Below are 5,836 nucleotides of genomic sequence, written 5' to 3' on the forward strand. Positions count from 1 at the left end.
AGGATATAAACAATGGCTAACTAGGCTTGAATAAATCACCCTAGCGATGATCAAGGTTTCCAAGGCTGACGAAATCAATTAGCTTTCTCTGTTACATAGAGGTAAAGTGAGTTCATTGGCTGACATGTGAGCGAGGAAATGATGGTTTATTTAGCTTAATGGCTAAACCTGCCTTTAGGGGGAGAATGAAAAGAAGTCATACATCAATCGTGAATATCATCTGGTACCCTAGCAGCTTATTGGCAAATGCTGTAACCTAAGTACAGAGATGTATGGGGAAAAGCACTGACAACCACGACTGAAGGAATGGTCCCTGGGAAACAAGGGATCCTACTCTAACTGGTAGGCTGAAGGCAACATGCTGCTTCGGAAAGTGATGGGATCTGGCTGCGCCCTCTTCCTATGAGCTGCACTGGTGTCTTGGGAGGAGAGAATCCAGATATCTTTCTGCCTGCGAGTTTTTGGCTAATGGACAAATGTTGGCTGCTGCTACTCTGCACTGTGCTAGAGAGCACTGCTCGCTGCTGTGATTGAAACGCCCATCTAAGCTATGATAGCCCCACTTTTCTGACCGCTTAGACTTGCAGGGGTAGTCCATAGGCGGACTGTGGGCCAAATCCGGACCGCCAGACACTTTTGGATGGACTGCAACATCTTTTTATTTACTTATTATCACCAGTATTGTTACTGGTTTTGTGTTCTTTTTCTCCTGAGTCCGGACCTTGACGATACCTTGACCGAGGAATTTGGACCGTGACAAAAAATAATTGAGTGCCCCGGTTCCTGATCTGGAATGCCTTGTCTCTTAGGCCACCGTGACCCGAGACCTTAAACCAGTGGTTCTCAAACTTTTGTACTGGTGACCCTTTTCAAATAGCAAGCCTCTGAGTGTGACCCCCCCCCCCGCTCCTTATAAATTAAAAACACTTTTTTATATATATATTTAACACCTTTATAAATGCTGGATGCAAAGTGGGGTTTGGGGTGGAGGCTGACAGCTCGCGACCCCTCATGTAATAACCTTGTGACCCCCAGAGGGGTCCCGACCCCCAGTTTGAGAACCCCTGCCTTAAACTACGTGCATTAGGAAATTCTGGCCTCCAGGGGAAAATACCAAATTCTGACATGCTTAGCTTTCTGGAGCAGGGTGTGTGTGTGTGTGTGACTGTTTCAGCTCTTCCAGGTGGTCCTCCAGAGCCCTCTTAATGTCCCCCCTTCTGTTCTCCTCATCCTGCTTCAGTTCTCAGGGCAATGCAACCTGCCTTCTGGCACAGGGGGGGCTTTGCCTCCCTTCAGAGCCACTCATTGCTGGTCCTTCATGTGGCCAGAAGTGAGCACCATGAGACCTACTCCCAGCCCCTGGTAAGTCCGGCTCAGCAGTCTGAACTTGAATCCCCCTGCCTGGCAGTAACTAGGCTGTTGTGCTGGGTTTTTTAATAAAGCTTCTGTATGTTTAAGACTGTTAAAGTTGTGACACAAATTAACACAGCTCACTGGTAAAATTGCTCATCCACCCATAACTCTGTTGTTTGCTGTTCTTCCCCTTCATGAATTCAGATAGGTCAGACTTGGCTTTGAAATTCCTGCCTAGCATTGGACAATGTCACAACCCTGATGTCTGAGAAGTAATTGTAGTGCCTTTAATTACTTTATAGCCCCTCCGTCTTGGTCTCCTGCTGCCGACTTGGTCTCCTGCTGCCGAGAAGCGCTGTCTGATTGAAACGCTAACAAAGCTTCCCCAGAGCTGCATTTGGCGAGAGGGTTCAAAGGTTAAAACCGCTGGCAGAAAACAGCTTGCTAGAGAGTTCCAGCACTCACGGCTTCAGGTGGCAGCACACAGTAATTGTTCTGACTAGTCCCACCAATAAATCCTTGGAGACAAGAGCCAACTTCAACAGGGAAAAACTAGGCTGTCCACTTAACACGCCCCGTCTCTGCCACCTAGCCAGAGGCATCAGGTAAGTACTGAGATGTTGGTCATAACATCGGCCAGTACTTCTTAAACTTCATGCATCAACATGCACAGGCTTCCTTCCTATCTTCAAAGCTGCAATGTAGTGGCTCTTGTGTGTAGGGGGGATGTTGCCCTGTAGTGGTGGGGCCTACAATAGGCTCGGGAACCTAGTCGCTTTCCTTTAACTCCGGCAGTAAAGACTTAGTGTGTTCTTGGCTCTGGTTCTAGTCCTGGCTCTCCTTAGGATTGCCTGCTTTTCCTGTAGCTCAGTCCTCTAGCTTCCTACAGGGACCAAACTTTTTCTCTTGCTCTCTTCCCTGACATGATCCGTCTCACGCAGCTGCGTTTTGTCGAGGTGGCTTCTCTTTCTTCCGGCTGTAGGTCCACGTCTATTCAGTGTCCTGGTTGGCCCTTCCAAGTGCATGATTTTTCTTCCTGTTTCCACAGGACTTGGGCACAGATTATACTAGTTAGAAACAGAAACGTACCTCTTAGATCACAGGAGTTGCTGTGAGGCTGGGGACCTAGTCTCCTGACAGAAGATGCGTTGGATGCTCCACTTATTCTAAGCCCAAAGGACACTTGGGAGCTGAATTCTGAGCTGAGAGTTAAGCTGAAACACTGACTGTGACACCTGAACACAGAGTCCAGCTCTCTGATAGGCACAGCCCTGCCGATGGGGCCTTGCAGAGCTGCACAGCCCCCACAGGAGCATGGGGGTGCTCCCTCCCAGGTATACAGGCTGGGCACTGACACAACCCTTCCCTGTGTTTTTCCAGCTGGGCTGAGCTAGGGCGTGCAAGGTCATGTCCTGGTCTTAGCCTTACCCTCTTTGGGGTGGCTGTCATCTGCAGGGGGACTGGCTGGGCTTGACTCCCATGCATGGGGCTCAGGGGGTCAGAGGCTCTGTATGCTGTGTGCAGTCGCCTAGCAGCTGGGCCCTTACTGGTCTGGGATGATGCCCATCACTGTGGTACTGGGGTAACTTGCACTGATTATAAACAGTGAGAAACAAGAAGTCCCTTTTAAAATAAAGGGCCTCTGATAACCCCGCCTCCCCCATTGTAAGAATGGGCCACCTATCTGTCAAAAGCCTGGCTGGATAGGTCAGATAAGTCTGACACTGTGCCCCACAGCTTCTTGCCAGACCCAGGACGGTCAGGCCACAGAGCACCGCTTCCAATGATGCAGAAGCTCCAGCCTCGGGACTAGTGATCATGCCCTGTGCTGCAGGGTAAAGGGGTCGTCCTTCAGATGAGCCACAGAAAAGGAGACCTCCTGCCTGGTGACAGATCCTGTGGCACTTTCTGTAACATGCCTAGGACAGCCAGTCCAAACTCGTGGCCAATAAACAAAACTGTCTTTAAGGGTCAAGGCTGAGTGAGCTATTGTTGGAGACATAATGGCTGCTCTGTTTCCAGGCACAGTAACTGAATGACAAGTATGCCACTGATTTTTAGGACAGTCTAGTGTAAAGCAAGCTGGGAACCTGTACGGAGAGGCTTCACCCTTTCCCCGCCAGCTGCCGGTCATTAAGATTCACATGCGTAAGGGCACTGGCAGTAGATTAGTTTTGTAATGAGTGACGAGGCTTAGAAAGCTTTCAGTGCATGGGTGCCAGGAGCAATGCAATGGCCACTAATAGACAGAGGGCCAGGACGGCGCACTGACCTCTGTTCGGCTGGAGTGATACGTGTGTGCGGGGGGGTGTTCAGCTAATCTCCTCCCTGATGGGCTAATCTACCCTCCCTGCTTCCATCCTGGCTGGCCTGCTCCCTCCAGTGACCTCTGCACTGGCTCCCCCCATAGCTCGCTGGTACTGCATGGGCCTCTGCCACAGGGCAGCGCGAGCTCGTCTGACCTGGCTGGAAATCACATCCTGCCTTGGGACCGTTACATCACTGGAGAGGGTCAGTCCCGTCCGCTCGTCACACGATGCCTCTGCCTGGTTTCTCTCTGCGTACGGCAGATGCTTTGGGGAGGTACCTGGGTAGCGTGGCCATTGCACTGTGTGTGCTGGCTGTATTAAATCTGCAAGAACCTGCACTGTTACGGATGCGGGGAGGGGAAATCAAAAGCAATTAGAAGAAGATACATTACCCAGTACCTCCAGTGCAGCTGTTTCTGGGGAAATAAGGCCCTGACTACTGGGAAAGCAAATGGTTTCTGTTGCACCTAGGAATAGGATAAAAGACCCCTTCTGAGTACTCTCCATGTCGTGTGCCTACATTGGTATGTTGCCTCTAGCGGGACAATGTGCTCAGAATGTCAGGGTTGAAGGTGTATATCATGCAGGTCGATGGCTACCCCATGACCCTGCACAGAGGGAGGGCAGCTGCTTATTCTTCGGGTACCTTCGCTCTTCCACAAGTGACAATAGCTGGGGATAGTTAAAGTGTAATTGTGTTTTTGAATTGCTTTGATTCCAGAATTTGAAAACACAGCGTTTCTCCTGTGAAGTCATTGCCAGACATTTATCATTTATTTCATCTTAAATCAAGTTCTGTACCTGGGGCTTTTCCTGACCCTGCCTCCTCTACTCTCTGTGGAACTACTTACTTGCTACAATGTGAAGTAATCTACCCTAGATGCTCGCTGTGTTAATTACTGCATCTTGGCCTGCTCCTTTTGAAGAAGGATGGGGCAGCTCTTGCAAAACTGTTCGCTGGCTTAAAATCTTAGTAAAAGGAGCAGGATTTGAAGGGCTCTGTGCTTATAAACTGGAACAATGGTGATGCTATATTAATAGTAAATAGAATTATCTGGGCCAAGGGGTGGAGCTCTGTTAACAGAGGAGGAGGGAGAATTCTGTAATTGTTCTAAAATGCTAGAATCCCTGATCTGCTCCTTGTAATCGATGCTCAGCATGAAGACCCAAAGACTCTTGGAGGGACACAATGAAGTAGTGATGGAATCAATAGACTATACCTGTGAATGAAAAATAAATCTAGGGTAGGGAATACTTGCACTTGCTGCAGATCAGTAGGGCCAGGGTTGTTAGCTAATTGGTTGACTGAGCTACTGGCAATTAGGTTTGAATAGCCAGGGAGACCTGATTTAAAAACCAGAAGGGGGGAAGGGGGCGACTTTCTGTGAGGGGAAAGGAGGAAAAAAGAGCAATTCTGGTAACTGCCATCCAGTAAATCGAACTTCGGTCTCTAGTGAAAAAAAACAAACAGTGGCTCAGCTCCTGCGAGCAGGAATGTTTGTTTCCATTATTCCCCAGGCGCTCTCATGAGCAGGAAGCTGCAAGAGACCAGCTACGCCAGACAGCAATGAGCTTTTTAATGTTGATCGAATTACAAACTGTTGACTGATGGGTCTCAGGGACGTAACAGAGTTGGAGTCTGTCACAGCATTTGATAGGGCTCCCCAAAGTTAACTGAGACGGAGGGCATCTGAGCACTGTCCCACTGACCCTGAGGACTCTTACTCTCACGGGACTGCAAGAACAGGCATGCCCAATGATTTCGTTATGCTTTTTGGCGTGGGGGTGAGTTTTGAAAGTCAAAAGGGGTAATTAGGCTCCCAGGTCCTAACTAAGGCAATGAGAGTTGGGTGCCCATCTGCCCAGGGTGCCTTTGAAAAGCTCCTCGCTATCTACCTCCCTTCCAGACGGAGTAGGCCGAGTCTCTAATTTCTCTGAATGGAATGCACCTTTGGTGTCCTTCAGTTGCTCTTCCCTGGACCTCCTCTGCTTCAATTGGGAGTCGAGAGAGGAGACAAGCGGTGAGAACCCAGAGTGTGAAACTAGTTAGGTGGACATTCATTTCCAGTGTATTTGAAACAGGCTGCTGGAAGCAGCCCACTGGTGCCAGGTTCAGCGATTGCCTGTAGGCCCCGTGGGGATTGCCTGCTCATAGTGTCTCTCTCCTCAGAAAG

Source organism: Eretmochelys imbricata, chromosome 15, assembly GCF_965152235.1.
Source record: "Eretmochelys imbricata isolate rEreImb1 chromosome 15, rEreImb1.hap1, whole genome shotgun sequence".
Lineage (NCBI taxonomy): Eukaryota > Metazoa > Chordata > Testudines > Cheloniidae > Eretmochelys > Eretmochelys imbricata.